This window comes from Strix uralensis, chromosome 1 (assembly GCF_047716275.1).
Source record: "Strix uralensis isolate ZFMK-TIS-50842 chromosome 1, bStrUra1, whole genome shotgun sequence".
NCBI classification, from domain to species: domain Eukaryota; kingdom Metazoa; phylum Chordata; class Aves; order Strigiformes; family Strigidae; genus Strix; species Strix uralensis.
In genome coordinates this window covers 82549860-82575046 of record NC_133972.1, presented here as the reverse complement: position 1 = coordinate 82575046, position 25187 = coordinate 82549860, and positions in this window count along the sequence as shown.

Here is a 25187-nt window from a genome sequence, read left to right as displayed (position 1 = left end):
TGCCTTGCTTTTCCTGGTGCTTTGTTCTGCGTTCCAAGTCAGATGCTGTGTGGGATGACTGCCATGCTACCACTTTGTGTTTGAAACAGCAGCATGTCGCCACTTCTCTCAAACAAGCTCATAACCAGAGGAAGCCCCAGCCCCCGTGGGGTAGGCAGTTTTGAAAAGAGTCAGCAGCAGCATCTCCTCTCCACCTCATAGCTGAGACTTCAGCAGGAACCAGAAGTCTCTGCGTCTCGGGAAAAAGTTTGCCCTGACCAACTGCCCATGAGAGACAGAGCCACCTGATGTACTTAGAACTGTATCCCTATTTTTTTCATGGCTTTGTACAAAGATGAGGATTTGACAATCACAGCATTTTCCAGTTTTTCCCAGTCTAAACAGCTTTTGAATCCATTGTACATTTCCTAGACAGAGTAGAAGAGGGGTAGGAATCTCACAAAAATCAAGAAAACTGGCAGCTGGATGGAGAAGAGTCCTTTCTCTGCCCCCACCCCTGACACCACAAGGGAAAAGCATTTGGTTTTTAGCTGTTACACATTTTCTTTGGTTGCAGCCAGCTGGTCAGTCAGCCCATGCATTAATATGAACTAGCCATAGTAAATGCTGTTTACTTCTGATATGGTTGTCATAGGGAATATGAGCAAGTTTTTTGGGTGATAGGCAAAAGAACAAGGATAGTCCTGGAGGAGGCAAGGCTTTACTAATTCTGACACTCATGGGACAGCTTGGTATATTCTTAATTTTGAGCATCACCAATGTTCTGTTTTTCTCTTCTTTGTAGCTGAGTCTCATGGAAAAGAAAAGTGACTCCAAAATGGGAATGGAAATCTTGGTCCATCTGGTGTGTGAGCACCAGGCAGGTGAGATAATCAAGAGCTGTGAGAATATAAAGTCTAGGGAAAACAGAAGAACTTAGATGGAGACATTATCATTCCAAGAAACAAAAATAAAATAATTTTCCCCTATGTTTCTGTGATTGTCTTCCCCCTTTCTCACAATTTTCAGTCATCTGCTCCAAAGGACTGGCTCTTTTTCAGTGGCTGGAAATGGCCTAAGCAGTTCAAAGAGAGGAGGAGATACTAGGGACTTGGGGATAAGACTCTTGCAAGTAACTTTCAAGGAAAATATTACAGCTTTAACAGCTAACAAGGGGCAGACATTTACTGTATCCAGAAGAGTGCACTGGGGTGTTGCCAGGAGCAAGTTGCTGATAATGGCTGCAAATATATCTGCTGATGAAATGTTAAGTTCCTTGACAGAGATTTTTGGTTTTCAAAGTGACATTTCCATTAAAATTTACATCATAAGAATTTGAGGTGGGGCAAAATTGGAACCATGTGTTGACTGAATCTGGCAACTGGTTAAAAGAGAGCACAGGACTGAGGAGTCCATGCTTACAAATTACAGCATTAAAATCTGACTAACTGTCATCTAATCTAACTTCAACAGAATAAAGTGCCTAGCCATGAGGGTCTCCTTGCAGACTCAGGATCAATCAAGTCTGCTGAACAAAAGCTACAGTCCCTCATCCGTGTATCAATCAGGAATAAAATTATAGCACAGAGTATTTTGAATTAGCTAAAATTCCTGGCAAAATCCGGTTGATACCAAAAGGAACAGAAATTAGACCAAATAAAATCTTTGCTTTGCTTGCCAAGTTATGGGAATTTCTCCTCTATCCCACAACCTCTTTCATCCATTGTGTCTGCTGCCTTCCCTGCCAAATCATCTGCACAGGGAAGAGAGAAGGGAAGATGAATGTAGCCTAAGGAAAACGATTTAGGGGAAAAAAAGAAGAAAAAAAAAAAAGGTGAATGCCCAGATTGCATTCATAAACAATGAAATCCAAAGAAGCGATGCACATTCCTTGGGGAGGGATTCTGGTCACGTGAACCCTGTTGGCAAAGCTCCTGTTGATTTAGTGGGTGTGGACTTTGTCCTCTGCTTTAGATACTCTCTGAAGAGAGTGGCAAGTCTGCATGCAGACCTAAGGGGCTTGAAAGGTGTTAAGTAAGGTGTGTGAGCTAATTGTGAAAATAGCAGGTCCAGGAGTTTTCCTGATCACAGCTTTATTCATTCCCACCAAATATCCTCTTTGGTCCCAAACCTTCAAGTGGCTGCATACAAGATTAACTTTAGGTATGTGTATAGTCCCATATCCATGAAGTCACTGCAAATATTCATTTGTTTGAGGCTAAAGGTGTGTAGATATTGAGATGGTTGGGTATCAGTATCATGAATGGTGCTCATTGCAAGTATCTGTCTAGCAGAAGACTCTTTAATTTAGAGCAAAGATTTTAAATCTATATAGGCAAAGAAGATAGCGAATTCATACTTCAGACAACTAGCTGAACGAGAGGCTGATCTCCTAAAGTCTGCTTTGCTTAGGTTTACATACTATAGCCTATTAAATGCTCACATATTAAACATGACTTCATCTTTAACAGCTTCTAAACATTATGATCCTATATAGCAGCAACTTCTAGATCTGACTTCAGAAAGCATGCTACCAACTATCCTAAATTAAACTTACTTTTTTATTGTAGAAGAGTTATGTATGAAGCTCAAATTCAAGAAAAAGAAATCCCTCACACTCAGACTTATCTCAAAGCTAGTGTAACTTAAACACGTGTAAAATAAAGCAAATGTTTAAATGCTTTCCTGAATCAGGGTCTGAATCAGCTGTTTTGCCCGATAAGAATAGAAGGACCATAGGTCTCCAAACAAATTAATTTTAACTATTACTAGTAAACATTTTCAGCCTAAATTGTGTATCACTGCCAACCATGATGGGTTGAAGCCAGATTTTGCAGGGACAAAAAGTGAATGCACAACAGTATTGAAAAGTGATCTCTGTTATGTTGCCTTTTTGCCTGTAGAAACAAAAACAACTAAACAAGTATTTTGGCATTTTTATGTACAAAGCCATGAACAGCATGTGAAAAGATTATATTTTAAAGTTGTATACAAATTAATAACTTAAAAGTTACACCTCAGCAGTCATTTATATCATGTGACTGGACTATCAATCATAATAATAATAAACCAGGAGATTTTTAAGCTAGCACACTTCTGAGTATTCAACTGAAATGGAGAAAAATGGGGAAAACACATAATATATCTTAGGACTAGTAATGTCCTGTTATTGTTAAAAAACTGCTGGGACCTCATTAGTGACTATGAAAACATCATCTGTGAATACTGTGAGGCAATAAATCTACAGTGTCCAAGGAAGAGAGTGGAGGGGGGGAGTGGGGGGAAGAGAGCAAGCACAACGTGTGTATTTGCCATTTTTTCTTACCCAGCTGTGAGTTAGTAATTTCCATATCTGCTTGCCAAACAGCTTCCAGAAACTATTACTGATTATGTGAATTCAATAGTCTGCTAATGAACGATAAGATAATGGGTCTATGTTCAAGATTGCAGGAGACAAATAGTTGTTTACATGTCAAAAATTCCTTTTCCACTTGGGTCATTGCACACACATACACACACACATGCGCTTCTGAGGCCACACTTCCTAGCAGTATAGCTCCAAGCCAGGGCTGCTGATGCTGCAGGTACAGCCCTTTTGTCTCCAAACCAAATGCTGTTTTTTGTAGCATCCCATTGATGACCAGTTTTCCATAGCTTTTAATAAAGCAAGCAGTGCTTTAAAAACAATAACCTAACAGTTTTGTGGAAGGAAGAAAGGAATGAATGAAGGTCGAAAGGCAAATAACTTATTGATGAACTCCAAAATATGTTTGTGTAAATACCTGGTATTTTGTAAGACTTAGCATGACACCCTTAAACAGATTTGTGATAGAACTTACCTACCATAGCTACATTAACAATACTGGGCTTTTCACCCCAGATGATTTTATTGTCTGTTTACCTCATACAGCCATAGTGCGACCCGGCACAAATCCATTGCTGTCATAAATACATGCTCTTGCGTTACTGTGGAATTTGGCTCTGTATTTGCAGAGCTCATATCAGCTGTCATTGAAATGTGGCTACTTCTAAAGAGGAAAAGCAGCACTGCCAGCAAGACTGTTTTTAGCAGGGGAAGATAAGAGTAATATAGCCAACTAAAATGGCTTGAGCATTTATGTAGGAAGAACACAAGGTAATGACTTGTGTTGGAGTTCCTTTAGGGCACTGGGTCTATCCATTCATATATGTCTGAGAAATTATACCTGGCCCCTTTTGGCCACGACTATAGCGCAGACTGAACAAGTGGAAGCTATCTGTTGTGATGAAAATTATAGACTGGTTTTTGCACAGAACCCTGAATTTTTTTCAGTATGAACTTTCACTTTAGATCCATTTCTTCCATTTGGTTTCACAGCACTGAATCTTTGGTAGGTGATAGTCTGCAACTGGTTATCTCATTTGTACATGTACCTTCCAAGCCATGGAGAAAACAAATAGAGGGTGATTTAGCTCCCGGGATACTGGATATCTTGTTTCTGTATATGAAAATAAAGTAATAGGAAGTAAATGTCACTAAAAAGATCTAACATTCCCAATACCAGCTTCAGGAATTGGCAAAGTTGGCAGCTGTCTAACACAGTGTCCTGTCAGGGCAGTAAAACAGCTGTTTCCAGTAGTTTCTTTGCTAGAGCTTTGGACAGTGAGGCTTACACATGTGGGAGAGGCAGGGTTTAGATGGTGCTGGGTTAGTCCAGTCTCTCCCAGGTGCCAAGAGGAGAGGCAAGCCCAGTCCTCCACAACTGTCTCCCAGGACTCCCCTTCCCAGATCTGCTTTTCTCCTTTTCCCATGGAAGGAGTGGCCTGGTCCCAGGTGAGTCCTGAGGGCTTGTCCTTGGACAGCTGTATTTTTCTTAGTTTCAGAAAAGCCTTGAACCAGGTCTGTGCAATCCCAGGACACAGAGTCAGAGATGGCTTGAAATAAACAAATAGTTTTGTTGTTTGATTCAGAAAGTCCTTGCTTATTTGATGTATTCACTCATTATTAAACACAGCCTCCCCAGTCTGTGAGCTTGTCAGACAAACTGTAAGTAACTTTCTGAAACTGATTTCATTAGGTTATGATTAGACATAAATTTAATACAATTTAAAAAACCCAAACCCCTCAAACCGGAACAAGGTCAGTTGCACTCAGTGTAGCTGTGCATGAATCACACTTCAGGGATAAACATGGACCTTACACTAACATGTAATCATTCTGTTTAATCCATGCATTAATAAAAATGCCTCCTGTGTTCCTATCATTATCACAATCCATATTAGAGTTCAGAGTTCATACACACTCAATCTCTTTTCCATACTGTCACTACTTGCGACATTGATGAATACAAAACAGTCCTTAGAGGCTTTAACACATAGTGAATGTGAAGACTTGTCTACTCAGTCTTATGGTACTTCTTGGACTCTAAGGATTATCTAAGACCTCTGCCTCTGACTACAGACTCTGTGGTTTTAAGGAGTTATTCTGGACTTGCACCATACTATAGCAATCAAAATACGTCCCTACAGAAGAAAACTGAAATGCTGTGGTTATTTCCAGACATCTTGAGCACTAAGTGATGCCAGTAGAATGTGTGGGGCTTCTGGAAGCTGTAAATAAGATACAGCTGAAAATCAAGTGTTTACACTGTTGGGTTTGAGTCTTGTGTATCAGCTTTATTTCCTCTTCTTGTTTCACCATTTGAGATCATACCTTCTTGCATGGTCTTACCTCTTTGCAGTGGGAACAGCAGCTCTTGAGTACCATGGAAGCATCAGAGACGAGAGTATTTTCTGCAGAAGCTAACAGCAATGATGGTTCTTGCTACAAAGAGAGCCAACAGCCACAAAAGTCGAAATAAAGATGTCCAATCAAAGGTCATCTCCTGTATCACATCCCATTCGTCAAAAGGCAAAATGGGCCAGTCATGATTTACAGTAATCTGAAAAAATGCGCTAGTGCTTGGCTTGGAAGGAATTCCAGGTTTTGTAATGGATCTAGCAGAACTGTTAATGTGGTCTGTATTAATTTGTTTTGTAAATGTAGGAAAGCTAATGGGAAAGCAATCCGTCCCTGCTGAGCTATATCTCTTGAAAGAAAAATTACATGAAATGGGATTGGACCTTATAAAATCTCAAAGGCAGTAGGGAAAATAGTGTGTTATTATTCATTTGCAAGAGTTGGTAGCTTCTTCCTTCTCCTGGGTGCACAACCATAAATGGTCAATTCAGGCATATACATGCATGTAAATGCAGTGATTGGCAACCTATGTACTATATGCATAGTGCACAGGCAAAGGACTTTCACAGACTGCGTAGGGTTTGTGTGTGGCAGGGTTTTGGTAGTAGGGGAGGGGCTACAGTGGTGGCCCCCTGTGAGAAGGTTCTCAAAGTTCCCCCAGCTCCAAGTTGGACCTGCCTCTGCACCAAGACTGAGCCAATTAGTGATGGTGGCTGCGCCTCTGTGATAACATATTTAAGAAGGGGAATCTAAAAGGAGAAGGAGTGGGAGTTGTGAGGAGTGAAAGAGATACCTATGTGGACACCGAGGTCAGTGGAAGAAAGGGGTGGGAGAAGGTGCGCTGGAGCAGAGACTCCCCTGCAGCCCATGGTGAGAGGGCAGGCTGCGCCTCTGCAGCCCACGGAGGTCACCATTGGAGCAGATGCCCACCTGCAGCCCATGGAGAACGCCATGTCAGAGCAGGTAGATGTGCCCAAAGAAGGCCAGGACTCTGTGGGAAGCCCCTGCTGTTGTAGTTCAGTGCTGGGAGGACTGCAACATGCGGGAGGGACCCACGCTGGAGCAGTTCAGGAAGAGCTGCAGCCCATGGGAAGGTTTCATGTCAGAGAAAGTTTGTGGAGGACTGTATCCCATGAGAGGGACCCCACATTGGAACACAGGAGGTGTGCAAGGAGCCCTCCCCTGAGGAGGAAGGAGCAGCAGAGACAATGGCTGATGAACTGACCACAACCCCCATCTCCTGACGCCTGCACCATTGGGAGGGAGGAGGAGGTAGAGAAATCAGGACCAAAGCTGAACCTGGGAAGAAAGGAGGGGTAGGGGAAAGGTGTTTTTAAGATGTGGTTCTATTTCTCACTGTCCTACCCTGTTTGACTGGTAAATTATGGTGATGGTGTTCAAAATTAAATTGATGTTATTTTTCTTCCCCAGTCAAGTCTGTCTTTTGCTGGTGACCATAATTGGTGAGTCATCTCTCCCTGTCTTTGTCTTGATTCCCAAGCCTTTTGTTCTATTTTCTCCTCCGCATCCCTGAGGAGGAAGGAGTGAGAGAGTGGCTGCATGGTGCTCAGTTGCCCTCTGGGCTCAAACCATGACACAGACAAATGTAGAAATAGCTGTTAATCTGGACAAAAGTTGGAATCACTAGGTCAGATGTCTATGTAGGCAATCTTACCAGTATAACAAGGATGAAGCTTTGTGACAGAAGTTTCTTTGCCCTGCACTGTGTGCAATCATATGGAGAAAGCTTGCATCATGACTTTTCAAAACTTTTGACACAGAAATATCTTCCCATTTTACTTTGCCCAGTAGCTTGCTGTACTATAAAATTAGATCAGAAGTGATATTTTCATTGACTTCTTGGTCTACCCAATAGGAAAGAAATGGTAAATAGGAAGAAAATATATCCCAGGTTTGTGTCTATGTATATATATCAACATTTAAGTTCTGATTGCCTAAATCTATACTAAGTCTGGACTGGCCAGTATAGTATTTGAGGTGAAAGAAGAATTAGTATTTCTTTGAAATTCAGAAGGACACCCCTCAAAAAAAATTACTGTTTCTGCTACTTCTCTTTCTTACTGACTGTATCTACATAGCATTGCACTACCACGTGAGCTGCTTGGTCTGTCAGGGTAGAAGAGTACTTTGAGCAGGATTTTCAGTTCCATTGGGGGAAATTCAAATATTCAACTCTAATAAAAGTCACAGGAATGTGCACACACATCACTTAAGAAGCTTCAAAAAATCACAGTTTTCTTGTGCGATGTTCTGCAGCATAAGCATTAGATGAATGTATGCCAGTACTGGACTTGGATTCAAATTTTCCCCTCTCCTGGCCTCACTAACTTAGTTTACTAGATTGAAATTTCCTAATTTTACTCTCTTATTTCTCTTTATTTTTTTTCTTTTCTCTTTCACTCTCTTGAGGGTTTATTCTCTTCCCAATACCATGCTACTTTCCTCTCTGTAACATTTGCCTTCTGTTACTTTTATTCCATCTCCTCTTTATTGAGGAAGGATGAGTGACCTGAATGCTCCATACTCACATCTTGTCAAGTAGTGAACTGCACTCTCAGTTAAGTCACCAACAAATTAGTAACTAATAGAAACAGTTATCTCTGCTTCAGAGAAAATGTATCTTAAATGTTGAAAAAATTTGCCAGAAATCTGTTAAAAAAAAACAGAGTCGAGCTAGAAAAATCCATCCAATGATGGAGCATATGAATTGGACTCCCATGCCAGTTGTTAATTCATCAGTTACTTATGGCTCTTGGAGCATGGCAGCACTCCTGACAGCTGCCAGGGATTTCAGTCCACTCCCTGGTTACACATGGGTGCATATGTCCTGACAGACCTCCAACTCTGCCATTTTGGCCCCAGGTTCAAAGGCCTTCAGATGCGTCTCGCAGGTTATTCTTGTTTTAGACCATTGACAATGCTAATGGTAAGAGCAGATTTTGATCTCACATTTTGTAAGTCAGATTGGTTTTTGCTGAAGTTCATGCAAAAGGAGCAGAGGCAAAATCAGGGTCCAGGTTGGTGGCCACCAAGGGAAGCCCAGAGTTCCACTTGTTGCCCAAGGTGACAAGAACGATTCCCAAAAAGTGTTAATTTCCGTCAAGATTACCACTATGGAAACCAAATAGGTGATCCATGAGAAATACATGGTTTCTGTACAGACAGGTGATAATTGTTTCCAAATTCCATGAAAGAGCAAGCTGAGCTAATAACAATACTTCAGAGTCCTAGCTATATGCCCTGGATTGAAAGATAAGTAACTGCCATAACCTTACTGCATATATCTGTTATGTCTCTGGAGGCAAGGCAGTGTTTATCAGTGACTGAGATTTTATATTATAATCTGTTCTGCCCAGGCAGCTCCTGAGCTTGTGTGATGTGCCATGCAGACTTCTCTCCTCCATCCATGGGTGAGGAGCAAGAGAGAGAGAGATTTGTCTCTGGCTAAAAGTAAAAAGCATGTGTAATCCTTCAGGTTTCGGCCATGCTTTATTAAATTCAAGACACTAATATAGACACAAAGAAACCCAGAGCTCGGCAATTTTTATCCATTATTAATCCCAAAGTTTTTCCTTTTGGAGGGATTATTTATGCTGAACTGTGGAACATCAAACAGCGTTGCCAGAGAGAAGGCAAATACTGTAAATAATATGCATAGACATTCACATCAATAAAATTCAGGAAAATAAGATAAATACTACTCCTTTTCTATGTGCTTTCCAATTAATATTTGTGAATATATTTGTCTATAGAAAATTAATTGGAGGAGGAAGCTCACACGAGTTTTCTGAGCCATAGTATATATACATCAAATGCTTTTGGACGGCCATTCTGAAAGCTCTGGGTTTGTTGAGTTGCTTAACTGAGGGCCCGAGCATTCCTGTGAAAATGAAGTAACCAACAAACCTGTGCAAACAGGTATTTTCAAGCAGCATTCATCACAAGTAAGCAAGAACCTGCTTTAAAATATAGTAGTAACATATCAAACTGTATCTCAAAAAAATTATGAGCTCTAATTTTATCTATTATCCCTCACTTTTCTCCAAATATTATTGATGCCTATGTTGTCAATGTTGTCAGTCTATAACCTTCAGCGAATTAAAATACATGGTTTCATTTTTTCTTTTAATCTTCCCCATTGCACTACTGCAGAAGGTACCTGATCGTGGGCTTACTATGTACTAATGTACTGGAGTATGATGTTAAGTGCGATTGCTTTCAATGGGACTTAATCTTATTTGAATCTAACGGATCTGTTGACTTTGGAGCCTTAGATTTTTGCAACATTTGGTATAAATTGTACAAAACTATTCCACTTTCAGTTATAATTCACTTTACCCACCAAAGATGAGTCACTGGAAGCACAAGGATGTGTCACTGGTCTAAGCCAACTCCATCAGTATCACATACTGTACATGACATCTTCTTCTATTTTCTTCCTGTTTTCATTAAAAAATACACCAGGAGAAAAAAAAAAAAAAAACTGGTTTTCTCCCACTCATTTCCTGCATTCTATACTTCTGAGTCAAAAATCCAGTGAAGCACCTATATGTCGAAGCACTAATATTAAGTTCATCTAAACATTTCCATTCTAAAGGCCCAGTTTCAGTTATTTATTATTTTCATAAACTTTAGCCTTTTTGGCTGAACTTTTTCTAGGGTTGTTCTCTTTCCAAGAGAGACTATTTTAGGAAAGTTTGAGCATGAATCAAACAAAAACAAAACTTAACAAAAAATACACTTTTCCCACCATTCTCCCCAAATCTTGCAGCTTTCTTTGGAATAGGTATAATGGTCAAATCTTTTCAGATAAAAATCTGATATTTGGCAGAAGACAGTCTGTAAAACAGAAAGGTGCCTTCCAACATCCTTCTGAAAACAGATTCAGATTTACCCAAATCATACGTACTTAGAGGTTAATTTCCACTTGTGTACAGTTGTTTTGTATTAAGAACTTAGCTATATTGGTTTTTTTTCCACAAATACTCAGAGGCAATTGTTCATCTCTCTTCAAATGAAGTAACTGAAATATGGGACCAGTGACTGGACCTAGTTTCTTAGGTCTTTCTTTGGTATTCTTTCCATTTAATTCTACTTTAATTAGTACTAATCTCCCATGCTCTAAATGGCAGTGGCATGCATTCCTTGTGCAGACAATGTTGTGCAAAGAAGAGAGACAAAGTGGTGGTAAAACCTGCATGTGCAGTCTAGGTGTAAACGGAGTAATTGTGCAACACAGATGCACGCTTAATAAACAGCCAGTTTACAATCCAGCGAATGCTGAAATCACTTGCATGCAGGCTTTTTTTCTTTCTCTTAAGTTATGGCAAATAAATGTCACAGCTGCCTCATTAACTTAACAGCATCAGATCTGACCACTGAATCATAGTGTACCAGCATAGAATTGAAAATTCTCTCTTGGACCTCAATCCAGCATTGCGGGGGTTTTTAAAAGAGTTTAGAAGAGAGTTTTGGGAGTCAATGCCCAACTCCCACTGGCTTTCAGTAGAGTTTTCGCCCGTCTCCATTGGGCTCCTTTGACATTTCCACCCACGTAATGTAAGTACCATTAATTGTAAACACATGAGTAGCTCCACTGAAGCCTGAAGTTAAGTATGTGCTTAGGTGCTGTGTTGGGTGCATTCTGCTTACACTCCATAACAAAAAAAGTCCACAAGTGGTGGAAAAAAAATAGAACTTTCCAGCTAGACTAAAATGCCTGAGAAAAATACACATATCTTCTAAAATTTTTGGGAGACCAAGACAAAGATGGGAAGCAAGAATGCTTGACTCTGTTCAGTTTTGGGCCCCTCACTACAAAAAGGACATTGAATTACTCGAGCATGTCCAGAGAAGGGCAACGAAGCTGGTGAAGGGTCTGGAGCACATGTCGTACGAGGAGCGGCTGAGGGAACTGGGGTTGTTTAGTCTGGAGAAGAGGAGGCTGAGGGGAGACCTCATCGCCCTCTACAACTACCTGAAAGGAGGTTGCAGAGAGCTGGGGATGAGTTTCTTCAACCAAGTAATAAGCGATAGGACAAGAAGTAATGGCCTCGAGTTGCGCCAGGGAAGGTTTAGACTGGATATTAGGAAGCATTTCTTTACAGAATGGGTTGTTGGGCGTTGGAATGGGCTGCCCAGGGAGGTGGTGGAGTCCCCATCCCTGGAGGTGTTTAAGAGTCGGGTCGACATAGCTCTTAGGGATATGGTGTAGTTGGGAACTGTTAATGTTGGGTTGATGGTTGGACTGGATGATTTTCAAGGTCTTTTCCAACCTAGACAATTCTGTGATTCTGTGATTCTGTGACATATATGCCCAATCCCTTTTAATGAAGGAGCTCAGAGCTCAGCTGCTCCTGCCACTGAAGAAGTTACAGAATTTTTGTGCAACCAGCTGTCTCTGATGCATTATTTCAGAAAACACGTCTTCCTGGTCTGTGTTCTTTGTTCTGAAGAGGCTTCAAGGTACAACATATTAAATTATTTCTGAGCAGGCTTCATCAAGCACTGCACATGTACATCAACTAAAAGTTTGTCTTTAAGGAGGCACTTGCATGAAGATTTTTTTTCCTCACTGGATTCCTCCCTCCTTCATTGCACAAAGCAACACCTACTCACAAATAAATAGCAACTGTGCGTTAAATGAGGTTCTAGAATGTCAACTTTGCTTTCTGAAGGGAGAGGGTTTTTACCATGAGAAGAAAGGGAATAAAGGAGGAAGACTGTCTCACTAGAACTAGGTAGCTCTCGTGCAGTGATTTTTCTGATGCAACTATATTGCTTCCTGTTGTGGATATACCCACATAGTGCTACATTACCTACTGTTGACCCATTTGCTGTGTTTCTGTTTCCCTCTAAATTGTGGATGACTGCTTTTGTCTGCAGGACTGGATTAAGTAAGTGCAATAGCAGATGCTAGAGCCATCTCACCTTTCAAATGTTCAGAGTCAGAAGCCAACATTAGGGATTTGTCTCCAGAGACTCCTGTTGCCATTGAACCAGAGGCTGTGTGTGGGTAAGGCTGACACAGAAATATTCATCACTTTGAGTCTGAATCACTTGCAAATAAGCAAGACCTAAGGATACACATTGTATAGTGAGGGAAAAAAAAAAAATCAAATAGCTGTTTGCCAAGTAAGCTTGATTCTTGCTGTTGTCACCAAGTAACCCTGTGCCTGAATGACTTCTGCCTCAAGAAGGAAAAGACAGCTTGCAATTATGCAATTAAAGGCCCTGTCATGTGAGGAAGGGTGTGAGTGTAGTCTGCACAGCAATTTCCTTGCTTTTGAGCACTTGACTTCAAAATTCAGTAACATCCTTTTAGTCGATGGGGTGTTTCTGTGTAAGTTTCCCATGTGCATAATGGTAAGCTGTGGTAGTGGTAAACAGTACCACTAGGACAGGGATGTGAGTTAGTGTGAGGTATGGCAGGGACAGTGGTGAAGATCTGCACCCAGGGAAAGTCAACCAGATTTTTCCTGTAGGTTTCAGAGATATTTGCTGACAAGCAGAGGAATGACCTGGAATCTTGGGTTTCAGCCAAGACTTTGGAAGAGAGGATGCTTTAAAGGGCATAGCCCATTTCTGCACCTCATTCTTCTCTTCATTTCTCCTAACCTCTTTTTCTCAGACCCAGCTGCTTCTGCCCTGATCTCTTCAGGCTCTTCCTTTTCCAGGACTTTGTTAAACAAAGGCTGGGCTCTATTCAAGCCCATTTAAACTTTGAGGTTTCCAAAGACCAGGCTCACTGGCTTACTGCTTTGACACTTGATGAATGTCTTGTGCTGACCCAAGCCATGCTCTGCTTGGTGAAGATGTCTCACAGGCTCCTCCTAAGACTTCAAAGGTCTCGGCAACAGCTCCACTGCCATGGGACAAACCATGAGTCACTTGGTACTGGTAAACACCAGAAGCTGCAGCCCTTAGACTCTGGTATGTGCCTAAAACATGGTCTGTCCTTTTCTAGTTCATGCCCCTCTTGCTCCTTGGCTCCTCTTCTCCACCACAGTCTCCTTACCAAGATTAATCAGAATACTTGGGTCTTTCTTTACAAAGAAAAGGGAAGGGTCATTTGTTGACCAGATACAGTGTTTTGCTATTTGGCATTGACCACAGTTGGTGTTCTGTTGTTCTCTTCTAGAAAAAGAAAACAAAAACTCCATGTGCAAGGCAAAAAGCGTTAAAGCATTCCTGGTCCAACCCACTGCTGACATATCACAAAGGTCAGATCACTAGCCTGATGATAACCTACTTACTACCATCATGGTTGCCTTGTAAAGCTCCCAGGAAAAGCCAGATGTGTGGAAAGGAATGGGGCTAGAATTAGCTTATTGTCACTTACAAACCCTATCAGACCACTTACCTAAGCCTGTGGATGCACAGCTCCTGTGTCCATTCTCCCTATTCAGTGTGACTTTTTCCAGTTCAGGCTTTCTCCAGGCTTGTCTGTGTAAGATCTTGCCCAACAAATATATTCCCTCAGCACAGGGTTTAGACACAGAAGGGAGAGAATTGGCACTTTCCGTGCCACACCTGTTCAGCAGAGAGAGTACTTTGATCTCTGTGGCTACTCAGCTAACAGCCCCATACAGCAATAAATTCATACACCCTTTTTTTTTTTTTTTTCTTTTTAAAATATATCTGCCAAGAAAGGGGAAAAAAAAGTGAAAGGAAAAAAGCAGCAATTCCAGGAAGAAGCTGAAGTCTATAAAGTGATCTTTCACTCTCTTTTGCAAAGCTATTGCTAGTCAGCACCACCACAGATCTATCAGAATATTTTCGGTAACAAGCTTTTGAAAAGCTGAATTTAAATTAAGAAGTGGGAAGTAGAGAGGGAGGCAGAGGGAGTATCTTCAAACCAAATGCCATGACTGCTCACAAGGCACTCCATAATTCAAAACCGGGTACCCTCAGGCACGCTACACATACATTTATATTTTCAAGAGAACAGTCCCACAATGCAAACACTGTGAGTGGTTTTGCCTAAAGGATCCTGTAGGATTTATGCACATGAGGGCTCTTGTCACTTGTAAGTAGAGGTCAGGAACCTGCCTGGGTGGAGAAGGCAGAGTCAGTGCTTTCCTGAAATCCCTCCTTGTGCCAGGAAATAATCACCACACCCACAGCTACTACATTTGAGCCAAGGTGTTCCAGGGACACAGTCTGTCATATAGGGCACACCCGTGGAAAAAAGTTTTATAAACCATATCCCGTTTCTTTAATCTTCCACTTCTTGTTGCTGAAATAAATTTTAAAAAGAAACTAAAATCAAGGTAAATGCTTCTGAGAGAAAAGTAGTTCAATATCCTAAAGTAAAAGATCAAAAAGCAAACTTTGATATTTCGCATATTCCAGATTGCTCAAGACGGGGTTTATTTCAACTGAGTTAAATAGCATGTAATGAAATTTTGACCATGGTGGCATAAATCAACTCTTTCAATGGAGTGAAGGGGTAGGGAGGAGAACAAACAACAGGCAGAGACACTACAATATCAGGTGTTACCTGTAAAAATGTAGAACTGGTATTTGTTTCTGGTAGGCATCTTAATCTGTGATTTATTGTCAGTTCAAGAACTCCACAATTTTTTATTAGAGCCGACTGGATTTGAAACTACTATTGCTACATAAAATGGCTAATTCTGTTTTACTGCTTCATTTCAAGTACAATTCTATCTTGGTGCCAAAGATCAGGCTGAGAAAAAATGATGTACGTATTTAAAATAATTACAATGAGAAAATGTGTAGGTTTCTTTTGGCTGTGATTATATTACTGCATATTTTATCATGAATGAAAATACTAAATAGTTGTTTCTTGTCAACAGCATCTGTCTTGTACCTTCTTGGCTCAGAAAATGTCCGGATTTGTTTGATTTTATAGCCTATAAATTCTCCTGAATTCTTGGACATCTTATTTGCATTTTGAAACTCTAAGTCTGATGGTTTTCTCATACATACTTAAACATCTCATCCCTCATTTCATGTGCAGACTAGTGATGTCTGAGAATGAGTAGGCAAAACAGATGCACCGAGATGTCATCAGAGCCAGTGTGAAGCAGTGGGTGCTGATCACATCAGCATTTCCCCAGCTGCAAATGGCAGGCAAATCAACACACTGCAATCAAAATTTTTCTCTAAAAAACCCCACAGGCATTTGATGACCTAAATATATAATTGTGAATAGAACTTAGCTTTAAAAAACATACGGATTTGCCACTGGATGGCATGGCCACACCTGCCTGGGAGGAAAGCAACAGGACATCTCTCATCTTCTCTACTATGTAGCCATCAAGGGACAACACCATTTAGTCACAGAAGCCAGTAGGCAGCATCTTGTCATGGCTATGAAACAGTTCAGCCAGTAGGTCCTAGGTTCAGAGGACTAAAAGTCACAGAGAAGCCATGAAAAGAAATAGTTTGCTGTAGTCCACAGACTCGTTATGGGTTGGCTTCTTGGTGCTGGATTCATGCTCATGGGAACATAAGCAAACCAGACAGGCAAACAGTAGGCTGGCTGTGTGCACATGCGTGAGTGTGTGCAGGTGTGTGTTGGTTTGAGGGGCACCAGGCGGCTGAGGAATGAGGAGCAAGGGGTTTGCCAGACCTACTGAGGAGGCTTAGTGGATGCTGTGGGTACGTACAACAGACTCCACAACCACTTGAGCATCAGAGCAGGAGTGCTCAACTTTCATACCTACAGGCCTAAGTGTTACAGATCTGACTTATCCCAACTCCCTCCTCAGGTGCCAAGACTTGCGGCTTGAAATCTTACCCTGACTTCAGTGTCTCGCCCAGCCATTGTTTGTGATACTGCTCTCCAGTGCCTCACCTACAGGATATAGGACCTGACAGTTACAAGACATTTCCTAAGCTTGGAAACTGAAGGCTTTTGTTCCAGACCTGTCAGTCTCACTGACTTTTCTGATCATTTTAATTTTAAGGTGTTGTGCACAAACAGCTGTTTCTAACTATAGCAGATATGATCTATAGTAAAAAACATTGCCTGCTGGCCCCACTCTACAAGGCTCCAAGCATTAACAGATCTGGCTGAAAGTGATAGGCAATACCATGGAAGAAAAAAGCAATAAGACAATATCATTACAGACCCCATTCCTGGCTCTGCTTGTCAAACGTGGCAAGTCGCTCCACAGAGTAAGTGCCGCACTTTCACTCTGTGGAGGTAATAAGAGAGGATACTTCAAGGTCATTCTTATTTGTAAAATATTTTAAGATCCCTGGATGACAAGATATTACATAAATCATGATATTTTATTTTCAGATGTGCTAGTTGGGATAGCAGGTTTTGTAGATAATTTATATTTTGCTCCGTTTCCTGGAAAAATCAAACTATGTTAAATAACAGTAGTTTTGTAAAATAGTGTTGCAGCCAGAATTCATATATTTCTTCTGCCATTTTTCTTATAAAAGTATGTAACTATAACTAAGCAATGTCATTCTTTTAAACAGATGGAAGCAATTGTCTTCTGGATAGATGTTACCTTCACTGTACAGTTATTCCTAAAACTAGGTAGCACCATTTCTAAGTTTTGTGAGTAATATACAGTGTCGGTAGTGTTTGAACGTGTAGCTGTAATGTTAGGTGTGAAGCACAGAGACAGCTCCAAAATCCATTGAACTTAATCTGGGTCCTTTCATTTACTTCACTGCCTATTGAATAAGACCTATAAAATTTAGTTTATTGTATACACTACAATTTGAACATTTTCTGAGTTATCATCGATGTCAGTAATGGCAAACAGCTGAGGAAACTTATGTTCTGGAGGAACTGTTATCCAGCTATTCCTTGAAAATAACTATCACAATTTTTCATTGGACTTCATACGTGTATGAACAAAAGTGTTAGGGACACTTTATATTGCCAGAATCTAGTGAACTAATTTTTCAGGCACTGACACAGAAACATCATATGGTTTTATTTTAGTCAGTAATAAAATTATGTGGGTGAGTTAGTGTTTATGTCTTTGGCTTGCAAGATACCGTCCAGTTGACATGTCATATGAAGGAAAATAATTTGATGCTGTTCCTCTCTGATGATTAGTTAGATGTGGTGGGGGTTATGGTTTTTTTAAAAAAACCCCTGTTAATTAGCTACCAACTGACTGATAAAAATCCAGTATCCTAAAATAAAGATTTGAAAATAGAGCAGTTCACAGCACACTGAAAATCCAACTTCTAGAAGAAATCTGCTCCAGTTCAGACACTTTTCTATGCTGTCAGATTTTCCACAAGATTTATAATGAGTACTTTGTAAGACTCTGGCACCTGAGCTGAATACTAAGCATTTACAAAGCTGTCCCTGAGGATTTTTTTGGTCAGCCTTAGGGCCCAGGAGTACACAAGGTCATAACTGCAGTTCCCGTGCCGAACCAAGCTCCGTGCACGGTGGCTGAACCTGAGCAGAACTGTAGGCACACGGTGTCTTGCAAAAAGGGGCCTGTCATGGATTGAGCCCAGAAGGAAACTGAGCACCATGCAGCCACTCTCTCACTCCTTCCTCGTCAGGGATGTGGAGGAAAAAATAGAACAAAAGGCTTGGGAATCAAGACAAAGACAGGGAGGGTTGACTCCCCAGTTATGGTCACCAGCAAAAGACAGACTTGACTGGGGAAGAAAAAGAACATCAATGTAATTTTGAACACCATCACTTAATTTACTAATCAAACAGAGTAGGACAGTGAGAAAAACAACCACATCTTAAAAACACCTTCCCCCCACCCCTCCCTTCTTCCCAGGCTCAGCTTTGCTCCCGATTTCTCTATCTCCTCCCTCCCAGTGGCGCAGGGACAGGGGATGGGGGTTGTGGTCAGTTCATCACCTGCTGTTCCTGATACTCCTTCCTCCTCAGGGGGAGGACTCCTCACTCTCTTCCCCTGTTCCAGTGTGGGGTCCCTCCCATGGAAGACAGTCCTCCATGAACTGCTCCAGGGTGGGTCCTTCCCACAGGGCACCAGCTCCTTACAAACTGCTCCAGGATGGGTTGCTCACATGAATGAAATCCTCCCAGAAACAAACTGTACCACCATGGGCTTCCCACAGAGTCCCAGCCTTCTTTGGGTGCAGCCACCTGCTCCGGTGTGGGGTCCTCCATGGGCTGCAGGTGGGCATCCACTCCACCGTGGACCTCCATGGGCTGCAGGGGCACAGCCTGCCCTCTCTCCTCAGACTGCAGGGGAGTCTCTGCTCCTGCACACCTGCTCCACCCTCCTCCTTTCTTCCACTGACTTCGGTGTTTGCATAGTTATGTACCTCACTCCTCCTCCTCCTCCTCCTTTCAGGTTCCCCTTCTTAGATATGTTATCACAGAGGTGCAGTCACCATTGCTAATTGTCTCAGCCTTGGCCAGAGGTGAGTCTGGCTTGGACCTGGGGGGGCTTTGAGAAGCTTCTCACAGGAGCCACTGCTGTAGCCCCCTCCTCTGCTACCAAAACCCCACCACACAAACCCAACACAAACCCAACACAGGGCCACAAAAAGAAAACACAGGGTAAAATAAAGCCTTGGATTTGAAACATTGTCTTAAGACCGGTTTTTGATTCTTCTCTGACTTGCACCTGTTCAGCCATGTTGCCTCAGTAGAGTTATATGGGTACATCCCAGACCAGAATTTGTCCTTGTCCGACTCACTCCTCGACTTCAGCTAAACTTTCACATCAGTTCCACAGGGTGGGTCCCAGTGAAGTGGCAGAAACAAAGGTTTATCTTGGCCACAGTGCTAAAATGCTGGATGTTTCCATATTTCAAATAGTGTTTTGCATCAACTTCACACAACGTCTGTGCTGTGGCAAACTGATCTCCGGGAGGGTAGTGTCCCTGGCTGCGATGGGGATGTTTCCAGCCAATTCCCCACTACGATGCTGGAGATTCTACTAACACTGCCTGAAATTAAAGCCAGATGAGATGCAAAACTTATTCCACCCTTTAGGTGAGAAGAAAATGGGCACTTACATCTTTTAAGCTTCAGAGGCACTTGGAGAAGGCTGAAGGTTTAGTATATATGGTGTATCCACACATGCCCTGGTACAGCCAGTGTGAAGTTCTGAATGAAAACAACTGCTCTCTAGTTCATGGCATGAATTTAGGATGATCCTTGACAAAGTAAAAATATTTGGCAGGCATTGCTTTCTTCCAGCATGCTTCCTAAAATGTAAAGGAGTTATGCTTGGCACGGTTTTGAAGTCAGCAGCTTTCAAAGTGATAAAAAGGTTAGAGAAATAAAATCAGAAATATAGATAGACGAATACTGGTCAGGCTTCTTTGTCCTGCTTTCAGACATCAATTGAGAGAGAATACATCAGTTCAATAAACTGGTTTCCAGCAACTTGAAAAGGGCACACGTTCTGCTTCACTCACATCAGACACAGGAGGCACCTGTCACTGAAGTGTTCTATGACATCAGTGCTGCGTGGCAGCTCAGCACTGGCTTCCACAGCCAGAAAACATGTGTGTGACATGCAGGTTGGCTGGATACATGCACATAGCTCCAAACTGTGCAGAACCTGATGTTTTCCTTTACCACAAATCTAACTTCCTGAGTCCAAACCATTATCCCAGGGTTTGGGCAAAGTAGCTGGTTTGCATTTTAGTAGGAGGTTGCCTGGGAGCAGAATCAACACAACCTTTTCTTGCCAGAGGTCTGATTTAACACACTTAGATTAAAAGCACACTTAATTTCTCTCTAACTGGGGAGGCACTCAAATTATCCTATTAATTTCAGTGGGTGGTGGGTACATGCATAAATAGTTTTAGCTTCTTAATTTTGGCATCTGTCTTCCCTGGCTCCCTCTGTAGTCAATAGAGAGAGAGGAAAAAGGAGAGAAAACCCTCCACACACACTCAAGCATACTTCTCCATAGAGTGATCCAGGGCAGCAGCCTCTCTGAGGTTTATGTGGCTGACAGTGTCAGAGCTGCAATATATTTTTTTGCATATTGTGGGTGAAAATAAAAAATGGGTGTCTATACAATAGGAAAAAATTTACTGTATTGTCTGTGCTGTTCTCTTTCCACATCCAGAGAAGGAAAAAGTCCCACATTCAGGACACAAAAAAGCAGTAGGGGTAGGGAGTTTGTTGGAGGTTTAAGAGTTGAACCTCTATTTATGCTTTTTAAAATTGCCTGGAAAAGCACTGCCCTGTAGTGAGTATCTGTTTTCAGTAGAGACTGTTTTGCATCCTCTTAGATAAGATAAAGCATTGCCTAACTAAAAGAGAATTGTGTGAAATAACATGACCATGATGACATGGGGTGCTATAATGCAGTTATTGATAGGAACCTGGAACTCATAATCTAATGACTCACAACGATCTTCCCAAAGACATGATATGTAATAAGGAGTAATGATTCAAGCAAATGCACAGATTAGCTGGCGGTATTTTTTGGGGCTAGCCATCTCATTTCATGCACAACCTTGCCCTGAAACTCAGGCTTCATCCTATGCATGTGAAATGTTTCAGTTGTGATGCCTCAGAGAGGCAGGATATCTCCTAGCATTCCCTTGAGTATACTCCTTGGAAAAGACTCAAGCAGCTCAGCTGGACAGTGTGCCTGAAAGGAAGCAACACTATATTCCTCCTTCCTCTCCGTTGTACAGCTCTAGGGGTGTAGTCCATGCATTCTTATGAATAGCAGAAATGCAGTTCTGCCCCATCCTGACATTAGCTGTGCTAAAGGCTGTCTCTCTATACCTAACTTGTACCGGCCGAGGGCCAGGCAGATTTTAGCCCCATATGACAAGGCTCAGTGTTTCACCTCAGACATTTCTACATAAAAGTTTCTACTTAAAATAGCACACATTTGTTAGGGCTTTGGCATTCGGCGTGCTAGCCTGTGCTAATTCTCTTCAGATGGAGAACAGTTCAGACCTTCTCCATTGCTCTAATTTGGATTAGGTCTAGACATAAACAGCAAATATTAAATTTAACTGTTCTTATTACTATCATTAGTTATCTCTCATGATAGGAGCCCTTGTTAAGTACTCAGACACCTTTATGCTTGTGCAATACCTTTATTCCAACTTCTGTGTAGCAGCAAGTCAAGCAGAAGTAACTCAATCACTTTTTGCTTTTTGGCAAAGTAGAAGCTAAACATTGAGAATGGGTTTTGGGTAAGTCTATCAGAGGTTTAAGTATGTATAAGTATTAACTATTCTTTAAGTATGGTCTTTTTCTCAGAAGTACCTATGTAAAAATGGTACTTTCTTACACAGTAGTCTGCTCGAGGCACCTTTTCAGTCCCACCTGGCCAACCTAGTAAGAAAAAATGCTTTTTTTCTGTGAGCTGTAAGAGAGGTGGATTTATTTCCTTTCAAGTTTTCATTGGTACAATGGCTTGCTAAGATCCATGAGCATACTTTGGTACTTGTTAATGCAGTTTAAATAATGAAGCTTGATAGATCACTTTCAGTCTTGCAAGAGCATGCACTCTCTATATATGTGAATATGTATATCTCAAGATAAAATAAAATGTTTTTATAGGATTTTTATTAATATTTTTACTACCTGCAGCATTGTTCCATATCTCTGGAGTCCCAGAATGGAGTCTTGGCTGGACCAAAGATATTTCAAGCTCTGCACTGCTCAGAAAAAGTCAGGAATAAGATAACTTTGGGAGTGATAATGATAGATTCATGAAAGATATGAAGATTAATTACCTCAAGAAGGAGTCGTTCACTTCTTGATATAGGCTGAAAAGCAACAGCTACTTAAAATCAAGATTGCTTTGAGTCAGAGGTCCAAAAAATATCTGGAACTTGTTTCCTTAGTAAGGGTAAAAGTAGGAGGGGATCTTGCAGGAAGGAACTAAATAAAAATCCACCTTAAAAATCACATGAGTAATAACAGAGAGCCTAAAAGGAATGAGAAGCAAGACTAATCAGCTGAGAAAGCAGCATCTTAAGAGGTCAAAGTGCAGAAATAAAGCATGAATTGCCAAAAGTCAAGCTGTGTTAGAACTTACAGAGGAAATAAAACAAATACCAAAAAATTTTTCAGCCATGTAACTAGGAATTGAGCATAAAAGAAGCAAGGGAACAGCCATGGACTAGGCCAGGGTGGAGATTAATAATGATTTTTCCTAAAACTGACACACCGTGCCTTTTGTTTCTTTTTATGCACAATGACACTGACAACAGAGAGAGACACAGTATGGCCAGAAGGAATTAGTCTTATGGTGAGAGAAACAGAACTCAAAGTGCCACATCAAACTTGTTTCTGGAGGAGACAGGGTAATCTTCACTCCAGAAATTTTGGGGAAGCAGCACATGAAATCACCAGCTCACTAGAAATTCCCCCTGCTGGACTCTTGAGACAGAGGAGATGACTAAGGAACCAAAAATACCATAGCCACCCTTCAAAATGGGATAAGAAGAGAAGGTGGACTGGTTATCTTGGGGTCATTTAGTTTGCAACAACATGCAAGTCTGTAGAACAGATTTTGTAGGAAAGAATAAGATAAGCAGGAAAATGGAAAATGCCATTTTTAGTCTGATTTGGTCATAGTCTGGTCATGCCAGACTAACATAATAGCTTTCTTTAAGATGACTGTTTTCTCTAGACAAAGGAAATACAGTGTTCTGGATTTCAGTAAAACAGTTGTTTTGGTGCCATGTGAGAAAGTGTCTGCTTAGGTAAGGAAAAGGGGGATTAGTAGAGAAACTGTAAGATGGCTAGAAAACTGGTTAAAGCAGAGATGACAGCAGACTGTGTCAAGAGAGGAAGTATTGGGCTTGAGACAGGCTATTAATGAAGTTCCTCAAGGACTGGTTTTGGCTCAAGCAGTAGGAGTGGGCTTACGAAATGTGTTGATGACACAAAGTTGGAAGGCACTGTCAATTCAGAGGAGGACTAGAATACCATGCAGAGAGAACTGGATGACCTTGAGGACAGAAGTAATGAAAATGGAATGAAAGTGAATAGCACATAGTGCAAAATCCAGCCCTTCAGGATGAATAACAGTAATTTCTGTTTGAGAAACACAGCTGGGAACAACAGAGGAGAGGGAGGCATAACTGGATATGCCAGTTAAATGTAGAATGACTATGAACCCCAAGTTGGATGTGATCATGATCTTTCTTAGGATGCAGCAGGTGGAATATTTCTATGGCAGGTATGACAATTTCAAGGCTTCATCTGAAATGCAATATATAATTCTGATCACTTGTATTCAAGAAAAAGGTATTTTAGCTAGAACAAGGTTGCAAAGATGGACAAGGAGGTAGAGAACCTATTTCAAAAGGAGGATTGTGGACACTAATAAAAATTGTGGCATGAGTGCTCAGAGTGACCTGGTTTGAGAGCTGAAAGCTGTGCATTCACATCAATAGCATGCTCAGACTGTCAGACTAAATTGCCAGAGCCAAATGCAGCTTCATTTCTTCCAGGGCTCCAGCTAGTGGTGGCACAGTATGGCTCTGCTGCCTAGAGGCCACACAACCTAAATGAAGTTGATTTATTCAATCCAGTAACTCAAGTACTAGAAGTAGTTCTGTTATTTCTTCATGTGAACCAGTAAGTAGAAAACTAATTAGGTGAAGAGACTTGCTACAAGAGACTGTGGAGATAACATGGATATAATATCCATCAATTTGGGCTGGAAATAATATTTCTAATAATCAGGACAGTCAGATGATGCAGAGGAAAAAATCCCCTACCTAGACATTTAGGCTGCTTGATAAATTGGTGAGACTGCAAAAGAGAATGTATGATATGGTGGTGGGGGACTAGACTCAGTTTTTCTCAGTCCTGACCCCTACCCAAAATAGTTCAGGACAGAACATCATTCAGCACAACTCTTCTGAAGCCAATGGATCCACTCTGCTCTACAGCAGATGAGAATTTGCTTCTTTATTTTCATGATTTAGTAGGATTTTTTATCTGGTCCTTTACACACCTTATTTCCAAAGTGACTAAATATCCCACTAAGGGGATAAATAGTGGCACTAGCAGATGAACAAACTCAAGCGTGGAATAAAGCCTCCCAAACAGAAGAGAGCAAAAATTATGTGGAGATGAGTTCAGCCGTTACTCAGACAAGTATACTAGGCCAAGCAACAAATGGTAAACCTAGGTGACATAGCATAATTCATCAGAAACTCTCCTTTTGGAAGGCTCCTCTAAGACAGCCAAGGAATGGGTCACACTGCAGAAAAAACAGTTTGTCCACCCTCAGCACCAGCCTCATTCCCCATCTGTGGGGCATCTCTCACCACACAACCAAAAGGCAGCTGTGCCAGGTGTGTGTGTGTGGTGGGGGGCTTTGGTAGCAGAGGAGGGGGCTACAGTGGTGGCTCCTGTGAAAAGCTTCTCGAAGCTCCCCCAGCTCCAAGTCAGACCTGCCTCTGGCTAAGGCTGAGACAATTAGCAATGGTAGCTGCGCCTCTGTGAAAATATAAGAAGGGGAATCTGTGAGGAGGAGGAGGAGTGAGGGAAATACCTATGCAAACACCGAAGTCAGTG